The sequence below is a fragment of the Equus quagga genome, chromosome 21 (genome assembly GCF_021613505.1).
Source record: "Equus quagga isolate Etosha38 chromosome 21, UCLA_HA_Equagga_1.0, whole genome shotgun sequence".
NCBI classification, from domain to species: domain Eukaryota; kingdom Metazoa; phylum Chordata; class Mammalia; order Perissodactyla; family Equidae; genus Equus; species Equus quagga.
The window spans coordinates 15,805,243-15,825,598 of NC_060287.1; the positions used below are offsets into that span (position 1 = coordinate 15,805,243).

The window sequence follows — 20,356 nt, forward strand, 5'->3', positions numbered from 1 at the left end:
AAAAGTAAAAAATAAAAAAGGCTGTCTGGAGTTTGGGAACACTAAACAGAGATGGAAGATATTTCTGTCTTTGATGTCCAACATCCACGTGGTCACTTTTTTCTCCTAGAGGCACTTAATTTTGTGGGATTGAATTCTTTCTGACTCCTAGAAAAATATAAATGCCATCAACTGTTTGATCTCCTCTGGGTAGTTTGAAGGCTGTTTGTTTGTGGGTAGGGAAGTTAATGCCACAAAAAGCACGAAAATCCTACAACACGATTCACAGCAAACAGTCACAGTGCAGGTCTTATGGTGCATTTCTGATGTTAAAAAAAAGAAAAAAGGGTTACTTGAAAGCGTGTATCCAGAAAACACAAGATATCTGTACTATGTATTATCCGGTGAGAGCTAAGGAACAGTGGGACATAGTTATTTTAAGTTACAGTTTCAAAAAACAAAAACTAGTATTTATGGAAACCCCCCCCAAAGTTTGCTAATTTAAACGGTTTTGAAAATGGGCATGAAGGAGAGAAAAGGGCCTTTCATGTGATATATAAGGAAGATCTTTTGAAGAAAATTAGCTCCTGCAGGAATAGGATTGATAATGTGACATATACTCACTTTGATCTAAATTTAGCATCTTCCCACATTTTCAACGTTCCAGTGTCCTTCTCGTTACTATAGTGATCATTCCTTGCAACTCAGTGTGTAATTCCTAGGTAACAGACAACAATCATGGATACCAGGGTGGGCATATGTAAAAATTCCATTTATTAAATATTATTTGGAGTTACCTGTTTGAAAAGCCTCTCTCTTTTTTTCCCTCTCTCTCTCTTTTTTTTTTTTTCAGCATATTTTAGGTTTGCTACATCTAATGAGGAGATTGAAACACCTCCAAATATGAGTTGTATGAGAAGAACCAAGAAGGACATTTAGGCTGTAATTTTGAGTGTAAGAACCTTGATATGATGTCACAGCATTGCTAGGGAAACAAAAAATGAGGGTTCTAAAATAAGTACTTTTCCATTGGAGCTGACCTAGAAAGAGACTCTTGATGTTTGATGAAACTGTGGACAAAAAAATACCCTCAATAGTTGGAGCATCTGTCTGTGCAGTGATATTGTACCACAGTCAATGTTTATTGTTCTTCTGAATTGGACACATCCACGATGTGGGAGTTCTTTTTCACAAAGGCAGCTTGCATTAGAAACTTCCAGATAAATGCAGAAGAATCTCCTGACCACTGAAAAGACAAATGGTAAGTACTTCATTATAATGCTCTTCATGCTTTTTAAACATCTTATCAGGCCTATTTCAGCTCTCTAACAAACCGTGTGTCAAAATATTCCTACCTGAGTAGCACAGAGATTGCGCTATTTACTTTCCTAGGTATTGGCCCTATAAGGCAGCCTTCTTGGGTTGGAAATAGCAATAAGTGCATCGAAATGCATGTCCTGAAACAAGAACCCACACTTTGAAATCTGCTTTTCCACTGCCACACAGTAAGCAAAGGCAAAAAATAAACAAACAAAAAATTTAATGAAAAAGACCAAAAAGACGCTTGCTAAGTGGGGAGTGACAAAAGGAGAGGGGAATATTAAGAAATCTCAGTGTTAGAATTTGTTCAGAAACCCATTAGCAGTACTGATCGTAGGAGTTATTAATCTCTTCCTGTGTGCCCTGCTTCGAGCTAGGCACCCTAACCTTCATGCCTCTGTTTAGTCCTCATGACAGCTATGTGAGGTTGTCGTCATTACTATCTCCATTTTACAGAGGAGGAATTAAGACTGAGTGTTAAAGTAACTTGCTCAACTGATCCTAGTTAAGCTAGTAAGTGGTGGATATATTTAAAACAACAAGAACAACAAAGCCCAAGCCATCCAGAGGAGACATTGTGGGTAGATGGTCTCATAAATGCAAACATATAATCCAGGGGATGCATGGGCTTGTGCTACGGCCTAAACCAATAAATTCACCAAGTCAAGAGCCCAGAACAGGTGACCACAGCTCCCCTTGAAAGGAGGCGACCAGAAACTGGGATGTAGATTTGATTTTCATAAAGCCTTTTTGTTCTTCTATGTAGAAGAGTTTCCATGTGCCCTTTGATAAATTTATTTACCCTGTGTATATATCCACATCCTCAAACTGGAAAACAGAGTGGGTAGAACTTCTTTATCACACCTGAAGTTCAAGAATATAATAACGTTAGACTTTATGTTCTTTTCTCCTACAAAGTGGTCCTATGGACCAAAAATGGATGGTGGATTTATTACTGTTCCTGGGAACTTGGGGTTGGTGTCAGTGATGATCTTATTTCATTATAGTCCAGGGCAGTTTTAGCAATTCATTCTGCAAGTCCCAGCATGTATTATTGATTGTTTTTTCATATGAATCAATCACAGGTGGAATCTCCAATAGAATGGTCTCTTGTAAAATGAGTTACATAAAACTTAACAGATCCATACCAAACTTCTAAGTTAGTAGTAGAAAAGAACAGTAATTGCAATGTACCGCAAGAGGGCGTGCTGGTACTTTTAAATATCAATAACTTGGCAGGCAAAGGGAGCCTAAAGATCAGGTGCCGATTTCAGTTACAAGCCAGTTGCTTTTCTGCAGTCATTAGATATCAAATCCCGAAGATTTTCTTTAGTCATTTTCGTGGGATTTGAAAAGACTAGTGAGGTTTTTAAAGCATATTCCTTCTTATTTTCATAGAGAGAAATGAGTTTTTTCCTCAAAATTTATTTTTCTGGATTAATATTTTCTTAGATATATACGTTGTACCATCACCAATTATCAAAGTGGTTTAAGGAAAATTAAGAGAAAAAATTGTTTCCTTTTGTTATCAGCAATACAAGTTACAGAATGGTGAAATTGTAGTTCATTTTAGCAGATGGAAATAAGGTTAAGTGGAGAGAATTATGCCAAATTAACAGAGATTCAAATAACCTTCTCCATACTCCTTCCCCTTATATATGTAATGAGGTGATTCATTACATATTAAAGAATGTTTTTTACTGACAAGATTGTCCATCATTTTTAGGCCTTAGTATTGCCTGTTTAATAACCACCAACATCTGAACATGGATTTGAAAAAAGAATACATGTGTTGTTCCCTAAAGCTAAAAATTAAAAATAAATTAAAATAGGGGCCGACCCCATGGCCTAGTGGTTAAGTCCAGTGTGCTCCTCTTTGGTAGCCCAGGTTCGTGAGTTCTGATCCCAGGCGCGGATCTATACCATTCGTCTGTCATGCTGTGGTGGCAACCCACATATAAAATGGAGGAAGATTGGCACAGATGTTAGCCCAGGGCTAATCTTCCTCAGCAAATAAATAAATAAAAATAGGCAAATGGCAAAATCCTCACAGCGTATGCAGTTTGGGGTGATCCTAAAAGTAGATGTGATGTTTCCTTCTCAGAGGGAAATTTATAAATATTTTCACTGGAAATGTCCCTTTAGTCCAGGGATTGGCAAACTTTTTCTGTGAAGGGCCAGATAGTAAATACTTGCAGGCATATGGTCTCTGTCTAGTTCTGGCTACTCAGTTTTGCCACTGTAGCATGAAGCAGCCGTAGACAAGCAAATGAGTGGGCCTGATTGTGTTCTAATAAAATGTGATTTGCAAAAACAGGTGTCCGGCTAGATTGAGCCCCAGGAGTGTAGTTTCCTGAACCCCACTTTGGTCTAGCTGTGGATGCCTTAGAGAAAAGGAGTGAGCTAGAAGGAGAAACCCACTTTGGCCACCTGAACATAGGGACATACAAAGAACCTCTCATGGGAGAGCATAAGGACATAAAAAGCTTCAGCTGAGGTCCCAAGAGATGTTCCACACAATCCTTAGCAAGGAGCCAAAATAAAAGCTGTCTTAGGAAAGAGTGGATTTTAGAAAATTGGTTGAAACAGATGCATAGCCCCACAGCTAAAATAAGGAAAGCCCAGAGGGTGCAGTAAATCAAAACTGTCTGAGAGATGGGGAGTTTGTCCTGAGCACCAGGAGCCCTGGCATTCTGAGCCACCAAGAAGTAAGGAAAATCTTGAACTGCAGGAAACTATGAAGTTTTGCAGTAACACAATTGTGGGTGATGAATTAGCCACAAGGAGGCACCTTCATTTTCTGAACATAAGGAGGAACCATAAGTCCCAACCTAAGGACATTTTCTAAGGTCACTGGAACTTTAAAAATTTTGAAAATATGTTTCATGGTTCATAGAAACAGATATATTCCCCAAGAGTGACAAATGCATTATACTTTGATTTGGGAGATGAGCTAAGATTTCCACAAAGTCAATTAATTAATTGCTGGAAAAAATTGCTGAGAAGAGTATGTACTGCACTGGTTCCTAAGTCTGGCTGCAGAAAAATGTCAAGGAGATTTTTTTCGAAACACAGTTTCCCAGGTCTCATTCCAGACCTACTGAAGTAGATTTTCTGGAGCCTGTCGCCCAGACATTTTGACAATGCTACCCGGGTGGGTTGGGAGAAGCCAGGCCAGCATGAACCTTGGGGCTGGTGTTGGGAACCTCTAGGACAAAGGACAAACCCCGAGCGTGAAGTTTGGCCATGCTAAGTTCAAATTCAGGCCCTGCCTTCTATTAGGCGTTTGATCTTGAGCCAGTAATATAACATTTCCAAACTTCAGCTGTGACACCTATAACATGGAGCCAACGTTTGGCCCTACTGGAAGGACTGGACCTCCGATGTGGCTCTGTCAGGTGAGGAGCATAGACGCATTGGCTCTTTCACATCCTCTCTCCCTCCTCTTTCTCTGTGGGGACGATATAGCTGGATTTGCTTCACTCACCATTACACAGAATTTTGCTAAAAACGAGAGCATTTTTAAGCAGACATGTCTGTTTACTTTTGCTCCATGGAGGCATTTCTTCTCGAGTTTCCTGAGAACTCTGGGTTCAGGTCATGTCGTCCCCTCTCTTAAACACCAGCTGGGGAGAAGCTGAAGAAGGGAGATGTCGAGTCCTTAGACACCCCGTCAAGTCCTAGCCTGTGCTGACTTTCTTTGCAACTTGGTTTGAGGCAATTCCAAACTCATTGCTGGTAATTTGGCTTTCAAGTCCAAATTCCTGAGCTTAGTTCTTACATGCAGGTGTAAGAGCTTTTGCTTCTTCGTCAGAAGTTTAGATGGCAGAGAGTTAGGCCACACCTGTTGCTCCTTTATTTATTTTTCTCTCTTTTCTCGGGTTTATCTAAACAAAGAAGAACATCAGTCCCTCTGAATCTGGAGTGTGGAAAATCCCAGGGCAGCCTACCAATTGTTCCTTGGCAGGGGCCGTGATACCGAGGAGGGAGCTGGCAACTCCCTTCCTCTGGCCAGAGGGGTTTTTCTTACTTGTAAGCAATTACTCATCTGCACTCTGGGAAGAGAGGTTGCTCCTGCTTCCTGAACATGCAAGGTTGAAATGAACTCTTGAAGGAGGAAAATGATTGCACAGTGCATGTTGTTAAAGCTCCTCCACGGTAGGAAAGTATTGGTGGAACAGAAGAGGAGTATGGCAATCATTCTGTGAATTTTGTTGAAAGAAGAAAGCTAGGGAAAATCAAATTGCCATTAAAGGAAGAGTTGCTGTAGTTTACAGGTCCACGGTGGCCTCTCCAATGGTTGTGGATGGCAAGTCAGGACGGCAATTTTTTTTTTTTTATTGAGGTTATGATAGTTTACAACATTGTGAAATTTCAGTTCTACATTATTATTTGTCAGTCGCATTACAGGTGCACCCCTTCACCCTTTGTGCCCACTCCCCAGCCCCCTTCCCCCTGGTAACCATTAATCTGTTCTCTTTGTCCATGTGTTTATCTTCCACATATGAGTGGAATCATACAGAGTTTGTCTTTCTCTATCTGGCTTATTTCACTTAACATAATACCCTCAAGGTCCATCCATGTTGTTGTGAATGGGGCAATTTTATCATTTTTTATGGCTGAGTAGTACTCCATTGGTTATATATACCATAGCTTCTTTATCCAGTCATCAGTCAGTGGGCACTTAGGTTGCTTCCATGTCTTGGCTATTGTGAATAATGCTGCAATGAACATAGGGGTGCATGAGTCTCTTTGAATTGCTGTTTTGAAGTTCTTTGGATAGATACCCTGTAGTGAGATAACGGGGTCATATGGTATTTCTATTTTTAATTTTTTGAGAAGTCTCCATACTGTTTTCCACAGTGGCTGAACCAGTTTGCATTCCCACCAGCAGTGTATGAAGGTTCCTTTTTCTCCACAACCTCTCCAACATTTGTATTTTTTGTCTTGGTTATTATAGCCATTCTAACAGGTGTGAGGTGATATCTTAGTGTAGTTTTGATTTGCATTTCCCTGATGATCAGTGATGATGAGCATCTTTTCATGTGCCTATTGGCCATCTGTATATCTTCTTTGGAGAAATATCTGTTCATATCCCCTGCCCATCTTTTGATTGGGTTGTTTGATTTTTTGTTGTTGAGTTATTTGAGTTCTTTATATATTATGGAGATTAACCCTTTGTTGGAAATATGATTTGCAAATATTTTCTCCTGGTTGGTGGATTGTCTTTTCATTTCAATCCTGTTTTCCCTTGCCTTGTAGAAGCGCTTTAGTCTGATGAAGTCCCACTTGTTTATTCTTTCTATTGTTTCCCTTGTCTGAGAAGACTTGGTGTCCAAAAAGATCCTTTTAAGACTGATGTCAAAGAGTGTACTGCCTATATTGTCTTCTAGGAGTCTTATGGTTTCAGGTCTTTTCTTTAAGTCTTTGATCCATTTTTAGTTTATTTTTGTGAGTGGCATAAGAGAATGGTCTATTTTCACTCTTTTACATGTGGCTGTCCAGTTTTCCCGACACCATTTGTTGAAGAGACTTTCCTTTCTCTATTGTATGTTCTCAGCTCCTTTGTCGAAGATTAGCTGTCCATAGATGTGTGGTTTTATTTCTGTAGTATTTATTTCAATTCTGTCAGGAAGGCAAATTTACATCTCAGGAGTTTGTGGACTCAGCCCAAGAGTCAAGTTTCTTTGCAAGTAAAACCTCATGATTTTGTTGTATTCTAATTTAGAGTTGGGCATTAGCCAAATTAGGAATGAAGAATTCTACATCAGCAGGTTTACCGCTTAATTTCATTGTTGGTTCTATTTAGTAACTTAAAGCCGAGTAAAAGACGCAGCTATAATCTTGCAAAGAATCAAGATACAGCAATTGGACAGTATTTGAATATTAGTTTTTGGGTTTTTTTTTGGCACAATGTCTCTGTAAATTGAATGACACCTCTAAGGTCCAAAAATAAACAGAAATTTTAAGTTGTTCCCTTAATTCTATTCACATCTCTCACACTCTCAGGAGAAATAAATATTCCAAAAACACACATGACTTTGTTTTATTTTTACCAAAAAAATTTTCTCCAAGCCAAATATTAAAGCAAAGCACATCTGTTCAAATTAGTCAGAAGTTAATTGTTAAACAAAACTGAAATGCTCATGTGAAAAAACAAAAAAGGAAACAAGAAGATAAGTGGCCTGCCATAAATTTTTTTAATTTTCAAGTTAGCAGTTGTGAATGCAAAGAAATTCCTCTCTGATATAAACTGTTAATGCTTTTTATTTTTCTAAAATAACATTTCAAGGGATTACTTTGGGGGTCAGAATAATAGCATTACTTTGGGTGGTTGAAAATGATTGCTTTGTACATTTCCAGGCACTTTTGATATTTGTGGTGGAGAAAATTGGTTCCAGCCAGAAGGAAGGCTTTCAATGCTGTGGTACTTACAGTGCTTTTTACAAATGGGCTATGACACAGTGTGACGTCATTTAATACTGGTGCTTTCCCATGCAATGAAAACTTTGAGTAAGATTAAAAAATAGGTAACAAGTAATATAGAAGCCAATAGCTCATCCAGGTAAAACATCGCTTTATAAAACTAGAGACTTGACACCGTCTTTGCTTGTGTTCTCTCTGCATCTGATCTGTGACCAAGTTCTCAGTCCCCTCCTCTCCATTTTCTCAGCCACTGTTTGCACAGTTCTTTACTTCTCTCCCCCTCAGCTACACAACATCCTTGTAAATGTTTTCCTGCATTTCCCCCTGTTTTTTGTAATCCATCCTCCTGAAGCCTAGGCCTGATTATGTCATCCTCCTGCTGAAACCTTTGTTTGCCACAACTCTGAGGACCCTGCTGAAGACAAGTGTCTCTGGGATTCTCTTTCCTTTGGAATAAGAGCTTCACTGACAGTCCAGCCCTACAGAGAAGGAAGTGTTACAGTTAGGCAGGTTGTCAGGCCCCCGAACAAGTAACTCAGGGTTCTTCCAGAAGCCACAAGCCTAGGGGACAACTAGATTGCTGATGAGGACATCGAGACAGAAGCCCAGCTGTATGCACTGGGCACATGAGGAGGGTGAGAGAAGGCTGGAGGCCCAATGGACATTGGATGGCCAAGCACACTCAGCAACAGATGGAAGAACAGGACTATAGCCAGCGCCCACTCTCCAGTGGATGTGGGGTAACCAATCTACTTCCTATCTTGTTCAGGAACTCTCTGAGGCCAAACCAACCAGTTTTAGATCTTGGTAACGCCAGTGGAGCAAGACTAAGAAAGGCTATAGAAGATATATACAAGATCCAAGCTCTCATAAGATTTATATTCTAGTGGGGGAGATGTGCCCCAAACAAGTTAAATACAATATTTCCAAAATGATAAGTGTTTATTCTAGCAAAAGAGTTGGACAAGGAAATATACAAATCAGATGATTCAAATAGTGATCAGTGCCATGAAGAAAGTAAAAGTGGTGATGTGTCTGAGGGGGTTTGCTTGTTGAGGGTGGTAGAGCAGGATTGGGCCTCTCAGGTGGCTTTTGTGTTGAGAAGTAGATATGAGGAAAAGGCTAACCATGCAAAGAGCTGGCAGGAAATCCTTCTAGGAAGAGGAGACCTTAAGTGGCAAACCCAGAGATATAAATGAGCTTGACTGTTTGAGGAGCAGGATGAGACACAATGTGGCTAGAGCCCAGTAACAGAGGGGCCAAGTGTGGGAGATGTGGGTGGAGAGGGAGGGCAGATTATGTGGGGCCTTGGAATTTTTTTGCCTGTTTTTGTCTTTACTGGAGGCTCAGGTGGCACATGACACTTCATAAAATGGCTTCAGAGGTAGGGGGTATAAGGGACACAAAAAATAAACTGGGGTGGGAAAGAAAAACAACCAGGAGGAGGTAAGATCTGGCTGGTTCCTTCTCAGCCTGATTTAGAGGACGGAGTTGGTGCCTCTGAACAGTAAAGATGGATCCTTTCCTTCAACTCTTGGTAGGGGAGAGAGGGACAAAAAGCAAAAGGCTGTTGCTTTGGCCCTCCTGAGTCTCAAGGAAAAGGAGGAAAAACCTGTGTTTTGATGTCATGAATTATGGGAAAGGGAGAGGAGAGTGTTGGGTCAGTTGGAAAAACGGGCAGCTCTGGATGTCCTTTGAGTTGGAATCACTCCAGTATGGTGGTGGTAGGCATCCCCACTGTTGATGGGGGCCAAAGTCTCTGGGGCTGTGAGCTGCCTGGGTTCAAGGGGCTGCTGCCATTGCTGCTAGAAGTAGGAGTTGTTTCATGGGCACTGGGGCTCATCCAGGAACCACCAGTGGGGCCTTGGCTGGCTGGTCTTGCCATCCCCACCTTCTGTGGGAGTCTGCTGGGGGGACTGGGGCAGAAAGGCCTTCAGTAACTGGGCCAGAGTCTGGGTATGGGAGGATATTTTTTTTTTTTTATTGAGTTATTGATAGGTTACAATCTTGTGAAATTTCAATTGTACATTAATGTTTGTCAGTCGTGTTGTAGGTGCACCACTTCACCCTTTGTGCCCACCCCCCACCCCACCTTTCCCCTGGTATCCACTAAACTGTTCTTGGTCCATAGTTTTAAATTCCTCATATGAGTGGAGTCATACACAGATTATCTTTCTCTCGCTGGCTTATTTCACTTAACATAATTCTCTCAAGGTCCATCCATGTTATTGCAAATGGAATGATTTTGTTCTGTTTTGCAGCTGAGTAGTATTCCATTGTATATATGTACCACATCTTCTTTATCCATTCGTCTGTTGATGGGCACTTAGGTTGCTTCCACGTCTTGGCTATCGTAAACAGTGCTGCAATAAACATTGGGGTGCACAGGACTTTTGGGATTGCTGACTTCAGGCTCTTTGGATAAATACCCAGTAGTGGGATGGCTGGATCGTATGGTAGTTCTATTTTTAGTTTTTTGAGGAATCCCCATACTGTTTTCCCTAGTGGGTGCACCAGTTTGCATTCCCACCAGCAGTGTATGAGGGTTCCTTTTTCTCCGCAACCTCTCCAACATTTGTTGCTATTAGTTTTAGATATTTTTGTCATTCTAACGTGTGTAAGGTGATATCTTAGTGTAGTTTTGATTTGCATTTCCCTGATGATCAGCGATGATGAGCATCTTTTCATGTGCCTATTGGCCATCAGTATATCTTCTTTGGAGAAATGTCTGTTCATGTCTCCAGCCCATTTTTTGATTGGGTTGTTTGATGTTTTGTGGTTGAGTTGCGAGAGTTCTTTATATATTAAGGATATTAAACCTTTGTCAGATATATGACTTGCAAATATTTTTTCCCAGTTAGTGGGTTGTTTTTTTGTTTCAATCCTGTTTTCATTTGCCTTGAAGAAGCTCTTTAATCTGATGAAGTCCCATTTGTTTATTCTTTCTATTGTTTCCCTTCTCTGAGAAGGCATGGTGTCCGAAAAGATCCTTTTAATACTGATGTCAAAGAGTGTACTGCCTACGTTTTCTTCCAGAAGCCTTATGGTTTCAGGTCTCACCTTTAGGTCTTTAATCCATTTTGAGTTTATTTTGGTGAATGGTGAAAAAGAATGGTCAATTTTCATTCTTTTACATGTGGCTTTCCAGTTTTCCCAGCACCATTTGTTGAAAAGACTTTCTTTTCTCCATTGTATGCCCTCAGCTCCTTTGTCAAGGATAAGCTGTCCATAGATGTGTGGTTTTATTTCTGGGCTTTCAATTTTGTTCCATTGATCTGTGCACCTGTTTTTGTACCAGTACCATACTGTTTTGATTACTGTAGCTTTGTAGTATGTTTAGAAGTCAGGGATTGTGATGCCTCCCGTTTTGTTCTTTTTTCTCAGGATTGCTTTAGCAATTCGGGGTCTTTTGTTGCCCCATATAAATTTTAGGATTCTTTGTTCTAATTCTGTAAAGAATGTCATTGGGATTCTGATTGGGATGGCGCTGAATCTGTAGATTGCTTTAGGTAGAATGGACATTTTAACTATGCTTATTCTTCCAATCCATGTACATGGAATGTCTTTCCATCTCCTTATGTCGTCAACCAATTCTCTCAGAAAGGCCTTGTAATTTTCATTATATAGGTCCTTCACTTCCTTAGTTAAATTTACCCCAAGGTATTTTATTCTTTTTGTTGCGATTGTGAATGGTATTGTATTCTTGAGTTCTTTTTCTGTTGGTTCATTACTGGAGTATAGAAATGCTACTGATTTATGCAAATTGATTTTATACCCTGCAACTTTGCTGTAGTTGTTGATTACTTCTAACAGTTTTCCAATGGATTCTTTGGGGTTTTCTATATATAAGATCATGTCATCTGCAAACAGCGAGAGTTTCACTTCTTCCCTCCCTATTTGGATTCCTTTTATTCCTTTTTCTTGCCTGATTGCTCTGGCCAGGACCTCCAGTACTATGTTAAATAAGAGTGGTGATAGAGGGCATCCTTGTCTCATTCCTGTTTTCAGGGGGATGGGGTTCAGTTTTTGCCCATTGAGTATGATGTTGGCTATAGGTTTGTCATATATGGCCTTTATTATGTTGAGGTAGTTTCCTTCTATGCCCATTTTGTTCAGAGTTTTTATCATAAATGGCTGTTGGATCTTGTCAAATGCCTTCTCTGCATCTATTGAGATGATCATGTGGTTTTTGTTCCTCAGTTTGTTGATGTGGTGTATCACGTTGATTGATTTGCGGATGTTGAACCATCCCTGTGTCCCTGGTATGAATCCCACCTGATCCTGATGTATGATTCTTTTGATGAATTGCTGAATTGTGGTTGCCAAAATTTTGTTTAGAATTTTTGCATCTATGTTCATCAGTGATATTGGCCTGTAGTTCTCTTTTTTCGTGGTGTCCTTGTCAGGTTTTGGTATCAGCGTGATGTTGGCCTCATAGAATGTGTTAGGAAGTGTTCCATCTTCCCTAATTTTTTGGAATAGCTTGAAAAGGATAGGTATTAAATCCTCTCTGAAAGTTTGGGAGAATTCCCCAGGAAAGCCATCTGGTCCTGGGGTTTTATTCTTTGGGATGTTTTTGATTGCTCTTTCAATCTCTTTCCTTGTGATTGGTCTGTTCAAATTGTCTGCCTCTTTTTGAGTGAGCTTTGTGAGATTGTAGGAGTCCAAGAATTTATCCATTTCCTCTAGGTTATCCATTCTGTTGGCATATAGTTTTTTGTAGTATTCTCTTATAATCTGTTGTATTTCTGCAGAGTCTGTTGTTATTTCTCCTCGCTCATTTCTGATTTTGTTTATTTGAGCTTTCTCCCTTTTTTCCTTTGTAAGTCTGGCTAGTGGTTTGTCAATTTTATTTATCTTCTCAAAAAACCATCTCTTTGTCTCATTGATCCTTTCTACTGCCTTTTTCGTTTCAATAGTATTTATTTCTGTTCTGATTTTTATTATTTCTCTCCTTCTGCTGACTTTGGGCTTCATTTGTTCTTTTTTCTCTAGTTCAGTTAGGTGTGCTTTAAGGTTGCTTATTTGGGATTTTTCTTGTTTGTTAAGATGTGCCTGTATTGCGATGAATTTTCCTCTTAATACAGCTTTTGCTGTATCCCTTATGAGTTGGTATGGCATGCTATCATTTTCATTGGTTTCCAGGTATTTTTTAATTTCTTCTTTAATTTCTTCAATGATCCATTGCTTGTTCAGTAGTGTGTTGTTTAGTCTCCACATCTTTGTGCCTTTCTCAGCTTTTTTCTTGTAATTAATTTCTAGCCTTATAGCACTATGATCTGAGAAGATGCTTGTTATTATTTCAATTTTTTTAAATTTGTAGAGGCTTGCCTTATTTCCCAACATATGGTCTATCCTAGAGAATGTTCCATGTGCACTTCAGAAGAATGTGTATTCAGCTCCTTCAGGGTGGAGTGATCTATATATGTCTATTAAGTCCAATTGTTTTAGTTTTTCATTCAGCTCCACTATTTCCTTGTTGATTTTCTGTCTGGATGATCTGTCCATTGATGTGAGTGGGGTGTTGAGGTCCCCTACTATTATTGTGTTGTTTTTAACATCTTCCTTTAGGTCTGTTAATAGTTGCTTTATGAATCTTGGTGCTCCTGTGTTGGGTGCATAGATATTTATAAGCGTTATTTCTTCTTGATGAAGTGTCCCTTTGATCATTATATATTGTCCCTCTGTGTCTCTCTTTATCTGTCTTATTTTGAAATCCACTTGGTCTGATATGAGAATTGCAACACCTGCCTTTTTTTCCTTGCTATTTGCTTGAAGTATTGTCCTCCACCCCTTCACCCTGAGTCTGTGTTTGTCCTTGGGGCTGAGGTGTGTTTCCTGGAGGCAACAAATTGTTGGATCTTGTTCTTTAATCCATTTTGCCACTCTGTGTCTTTTTATTGGAGAGTTCAATCCGTTCACATTGAGAGTGATTATTGATGCATGTGGACTTAATGCTGTCAATCTGTCGCTCAGTATCTTGTTTTCCTGCGTTTCTTTTCCTGTGTGCTTTAGACTACCCATTTAATACTGCAATTTCTTATGCTGGGTTTCTTTGATTTTTCCTTATCCATGATTTGTGACTCTGTTCTGTACTTTATTTTAGTGTCTACCTTGAAGTTTGTATTTAGAATCTCGTGTATAATATAGTCTATTCTCTGGTGGTCTCTTACTTACTCGACCAATACTGATTTAGACCCTTTGCTCTTCCCCTCCTAAATAATTATTTTCATTTTTTATTCAACTCGTCTTATTAATTTATAGTTAGAGTGCTAAGATCGTCCTTGTTTTGGTAGTTTCCTTATTTTTACCCAAATGCTATAGTTGAATATTTGCTATCCTGTTCTGGTGCTATCCATTGGTCTCCCTAGTCTGTGGATTGTGTCCCCTTTCTCCCTTTTTTCTTTTTTCAAGTATGAGAGCCTTCTTGAGGATTTCTTGTAGTGGAGGGCTTTTAGTTACAAATTCCCTTAACTTTTGTTTGTCTGGAAAAGATTTAATTTCTCCCTCATATCTGAAGGAAATTCTTGCTGGATAGAGTATTCTTGGCTGAAGGTTTTTATCCTTTAAAGCTTTGAATATATCACTCCATTCTCTCCTAGCTTGTAGGGTTTCTGTAGAGAAATCCGCTGACAGTCTGATAGGGGCTCCTTTATAGGTTATTCTCTTTTTTTGTTCTTACTTCCCTGAGTATTCTTTCCTTATCATTCCTATTTGCCAACTTTACTATTATGTGCCTTGCCGTGGGTCTTTTTACATTGACAAATCTAGGAGATCTAAAACCCTCCTCTACACACGTTTCTCCGTTGATCCCTAGATTTGGGAAGTTCTCTTCAATAATTTCGTTAAGCACACTTTCTGCTCCATTTTCCTTTTCCATATTCTCGGGAATTCCTATGATCCTTATGTTCTTACTCCTCATTGAATCCATTATCTCTCGGAGATTTTCCTCATTTTTTTTAATTCTTAGTTCTCTTTCTTCCTCTGTCTGGCGCCATTCAGCCTGTCTGTCCTCGATTATGCTGATTTGCTCCTCTATGTGGTCTACACGGGCATTCAGGGAATCCGTATTCTGTTTTATCTGGTCCATTATGTTTTTCATCTCAAGTAACTGTTTGATTCTTCTTTATGATTTCAATCTCTTTTGTGAAGTAACTCCAGAACTCGGTTTGTTTCTCTATCTTTCTCTCTGTCTCATTGAGTTTTTTGATTATAGCTGCTCTGAATTCACTATCACTTAGTTTACCTAATTCCAAGTCCTCAGGACTTAATTCTGTGTTTTTATTGTTTTCCTTCTGGTCTGGGGCTTTTATAAATTGCTGGATGGTAGAGGAGCGGTTTTTTCTCATGGTGGTAGAATTCAGTTGCAGTTACAGCCTGTCGCCACTAGATGGGGGGCGAGAGCGGCGTGTTAGCTCTCCGCCTTGGGGCAAGATGGCTGCGCCCACTGGCTTTGTTAGGGGGGAGGGGCTGTTACTCACACGCCCCGGTCTGGGTTCAGATCAGTTCTGTTCTCTGGTCTCCCAAGGCCCTTGATTTATAGGGTCCCCATGGATGGAAGCTTCCCCCCACCCCCCACTGAACCAGCGGCAGGAGTCCTGGATGATCCCCTGGTCGCTCGGCCCCTCCCCTGCTCCTTCCTGACCCGCGCCGCAGCGATCGCAGACTCTAGGGGAGGGAGCGATGTTCTCTCCTACCGTTCCAGCGCCTCCGAGGCCGTCTGCAAGGTTTATGATCTCCGCCTTCTTGGTATGGTAGGTCTCTAACGAGCTGGCATTATGTTTATTCTCTGAAATTCAGTTCTTCCAATCTTTTGTTGTATTTTGGAGGGGAGAGAATCCCGGGTCAGCTCACCCCGCCATTTTGCTCCACCCACCAGCTAGGATATGTTTGTTTTATACCAAGTCAATGGAAAGCTATTGGAGAGTTTTCAGCAGGGAGTGACATATTCTCATCATTTGATATATAATTCTGAGAAATTGAGAGGTATAATTAGCAAAATTAGGTGATTTCTAAAATATGCTAAAAGGGGACAATAGAGTGAACAAGTGCAAAGATTCAAAGATGACGCAGGTTTTGGACTTAGCAAATTGGGTGGATGGGGGTGCGACAGAAGGAGGAAGCTTCGTATGGGAATTGATGTGCTATTTTAGATGTACTGAATCTGAGGGTCCCAGGGGGCATCCAGGTGGAAACGTTGTGTAAGAAATTGGGTATATGTGTCTGAAATTTTGAGGAAAAGTCTCAGAGATACAGATTAGAGGCTCATCATCATTATGTAGGTGATTGTGAAAACCATAAGAGTGGCTGAAATTACACAGAATGTGTGTAACATGAGTAGGCTAAGAATGGGCCCTTGGGAACAAGAATATTTTAAAAGTGGATGGAGTTAACAGTATCAACAGAAGAAACATGGAAAGAAATCAAAGGAATTGTTTTTATAATAAAGACTTAAATGTGTTCGTTAGATTTGATAGCATGGAGTCCTTGGTGAACTTGGGGGGGTAAATTGAAGCAGGAAGTGAACGTTGACTGCTCTTTGAGAAACTTCGCAGAGAATGGAAGGAGACAAATTGTAGGGAACAGTGCAAGGTTTGTGGAATATTTTTGTAGGGTGGGAAGAAAAGAATAGAAAGGAAGAGATTGAATCTTTAAGAGAAAAGGGGAAGTTGGAGGAATGAGAGCTTGGAAGAAAGACTGGACAGATTTGGAGGACTTATTTTTAAATGGGAAGGACACATTCTCTCAGCATGAAATGAGGTAGTGGAAGTGTGGATGTCCACACGTTTTGCATGCAAGGTGATAATATTTAAAACCGAAGGGCTTTATTGTGGATGATCCTAATTGTATCTAGTTAGATAGTAAGAAGTTGTTGGCCCAAGAGCTCTGTTTAAATATATATTTTTGCTTTTGAAAACATTTTATTTTGGGGCAGGCCCCGTGGCCTAGTGGTTAAGTTCAACGCGCTCCAGTTTGGCAGCCTGGGTTTGGTTCCCGGGTGTGTGGATAGTGCTGCCGTGAACATGGAGTATAAGGAATACAATCAGTCAGAAATGAAGAGAGTCAAGCAGAAGCCCACAGCTGGATCAAAATATTTGGTAGGAAAACAAAAACCGAGTCCAGGGTTTGTTTAGTAGCCAAAAAAACCTTAGCCAGCAGGCAACTGTGGAGTACAGCTCCTCGTACTTAGTCATCGGGCCCTGTCCTAGGAGTTTGAGTTAATTCTGAGACATATCAGAAAGGAGGCTTTGGTTAAGTAACCTCGTTTCTCTGACTGTGGAATAAGGTCAGGCAACAGCTTGCAGTGGGAGATAATCATCAGAGACCTCGGCTGCAGGGAGCAGGAGATCCGGGCCTGGGGAAGCCAGGGAAAGGTTCAGCTTTAGTTCTGGAAGCCTCATTATTTTCTTTTTCGATCACCTCAGCATCTTCTACCTCTCTCCCCTCTTTCTTCCTCCTTTCTCCTCCTCCTCCTCCTTTTCTCTCTCCCCACCTCAGTTCTCTCCCTCTCCCTCCCTCTGCTGGTATTGTTCCTCTTAAACTTTCAGAGATGCTGTGTACAGGAAGTAGGTGGGGAGTAGCGAAGATTACTTGTCTTTGCTACACTCTTGTTATCTTTGTTCTCTCAGTTCCCTACCATTCAGGTCCCTTCCCCAGTACAGATCAATTGAGCCAAGGAGCTGCGACCAGGCAGAGTTTTTAAAGACAACACCACTGCTCCTAACTAAAGAATCTCTGGTCATTTCATCTTCTCCCAAGAAAAGGCCTAGGTTGTCTCAAAGACTGGGACCCATGCTCTGCCTGCCTGCTGAGCAAGTGTGAGCCTGCTTGAGGTTCTCCTTCCCTTTCCCCTGGAACTCCAGATCTGGAGAGATGAGGAGAAGACTGGCTGCTCAGCCCCGGGCGCCCGTAAAGAGGACAAGAAGGAAGCGAGAAGTGCAGCCCATTGCCAGGGTTGGCTTCCAACTTCCCAAATTTTCACCACTCCCTTAATTGGCTTAGTGACACCGAACACTTCTTAGCAGAGCAGAGATCAAAGTCTTCGTTTATTTACTGCTCTCTTCTGTCTGCTCCAGTCTGTCTGACAGTCTTGCTTCAGTGGGCCTAATGAGCCAGCTCATGGCTAGCCTGCATTCAGTAACAAGAACTAGGGCAAATATTGGGCACCTGCTTGGCATAACTTTTGGTGCTGGGAATATGATAGTAAAACTCAGCTAAGACAACGAAAATCATTTGTGTAAGTCTGAAAGCATCCTCTATTTTATTACTCCCTCCCCAAATCCAAACCGTTATTATGTCTTATTGACTTTATTTCCTGAAAAGTTTTCAGATCCATTCACTTCTTTCCAACTTTACCTCAAACTCCTACATTCTCCTGCTCGGACCATTGCAATTGTCTTCTTAAATCACATTTAATTCTACTCCTGTCTAATAAGTTTCCATATTGCAGCTAGATTCCCTCCACCCCCACCCTCTGGCCCCAAACAAACATATGCTTAAAACACTTGTGACTTCCCAATGCTTTTAGCATAAAACAAAACTCCTAACTAAGGTCAGTGAAGCCCTGGGCATTGGGCTCTCCCTGCCTGGCCTGCCTCAGCTCACACCGTGCCCTACTCCTCACTTCCTTAGGTCCAGCCACACTGGTCTTCTTTTACTCTCTCAAATTTTAAAATGAGTACAGATCACTTGGAATCTTGTTAAAATGCAGATTCCATTTAAGTAGATCTGGGATGGAGCCCAAGATTCTTCATTTCTAACCAGCTCCCACGTGATTCCAATGTTGCTGGTCCAGGGCTCTGCTTTGAATCCAAAGGTCTGTCAGTCCCGGTGATCCCCTTGCAGATGCTTTTGCACAAGCTGTCCCTGGTTTCCCTCAATAATGTTTCCTCCTCCTTCACTTGAACACATTGTTCAGATCTCAATTCATCGTCACTTCTCAGGGAATTCTTCTCTGATCTCTGCAGCTAGGCCAGAATCCCTCAACCCCAAGGCGAAGTCTCATGGAACCACGTGTCTCTCCTTCTTACTACTTAGCACAGTCAAGTTCTATGTTTTCTGTGGACATTTTTTTGATCAAATATTTATCTCCCCCACTAGCCTATAGGCTCCACAATGAAGAGTCTGTGTCTGTTTTCTGATTACTGTTGTATTCCCAGAGCCCAGCACAGCATGAGGCTCTCAGAATAGACACTCGTTAAATATTTTTTAGGATGAATGAATGAGTGGTACCCAAGTCCCTAGCAGTCTTTCCCTTCACCAGCCGGGTAAAGGGGTGACTTAATTATGCTACCTGATGGATGTTTAGACCTTCAGAAGAAAATGGCTTTGTCTTTCCCTTGTTGTCACAGAGATTCTGCTGCTTCTATTTTGGATTGCTTCCAGTGATCTCAGCAGCCTTTGCATGCACTCTGAGTTTGTTTCTGCCTTGTGGCTGTTTGGCTCAGATGGTGACCTGGGGTTAATAAACTCATGTCTTCACAAGCAACAGAGATTCTCTCTGATTACTTCAAATAACAGGGGCTGATTGTAAGGCTGTATGTGAGAAAAAGGAAGATGGCGATCTCAGCAGAGCTCTACACTGCTGTCTTTGGTTAAATGCAGATCTCCACACAGCCCTTGTCACCGTGTCAATAGTGTGGGTTGATTGCTCCCAACTGGGTGGCCCTACCATTAAGACATCTCAGCTATTCTTCCTGTCTCTGTATCGCTTGGAGCGTCTTTCAGTTTCTGTTCTTGCCACCACTTGATTACCTCTCACTACCAACTGCTTGCTCATAGTTTCCACCACTTTCTGTTGCCTGTGGCATCACTGCATCTGCCTTCTTAGCTTTTACTCCCTGGTGTCTGTTGTTCATATTCTCTGTATACTTTGCATTCAAATTCACTCAGAGAGAATTTGATTGCCATGCTTAATCACTATTATCTTTTTCTGACTCGCATCTCACAATAAGCCTATGCCACTGACTGGCCTGTACCAGATTTGCTGCCTGTGAGTTGGGTGCTCACACTGGTCCAAGCCAGTCTGAGCAGGACAGTATGCTCACATGCAGTGGTGTGCTGCAGGCGGCTCCTACTGGTCCCCAGAGCTGATTATGAAATATTTAGGAATTTGATGAGCCGAATTGTTAAGGAGTCAATAGCCTGAAATCAGCCCAGGTAGGAGTATTTACACCGTGAAAATTGGCAAAGGATACAAATCAAGGCTCTTTTTTTCCCAGAGAGCCAGTTTGCTAACACATGGCTGCAGGGACTAGAGAAGAAGGCTCACCCCCAGGAAGCATTCAGAGCCATTTCTCTTGGTGGTGTGGCTGCCATTCTGAGGCTTCCCTGAACGGGGGTAGAGTAGCTGGCAAATGCCCTGCATGACTAGTTCAGTCTCAGCAGGTCACTCCCAGGGCTTCTGAAGTAGACACTCCTTTCATCATTGTTGCAGCCTCACTTGCTGTTATACTTATATTTTTGTTGAGTTTTGTGGGAAACAAACACTGAAATGGAGATTTGTGTGCAAAATTGTATTGAGGAGTATGCTTGAGTTTGCCTTTTATGGAGGAGAGAAGGAGGTAAGATTGCACGCAGGGAGGAGTAGAACTGCAATGTAGTCATCAAAAAGGCATCAGCTGATCCCACG

The 20,356-nt window shown here is 41.1% G+C and overlaps 1 long non-coding RNA gene across 1 annotated transcript in view; it reads left to right on the top strand.

The window, feature by feature from the left end:
- LOC124231429 (uncharacterized) overlaps positions 1-20,356 on the top strand; it is a 53,426-nt gene that overhangs the window by 22,158 nt on the left and 10,912 nt on the right. The window contains exon 6 of the long non-coding RNA XR_006886518.1: positions 833-1,240. This is a non-coding gene — a long non-coding RNA (uncharacterized LOC124231429). The remainder of the gene's footprint in view (positions 1-832; positions 1,241-20,356) is intronic.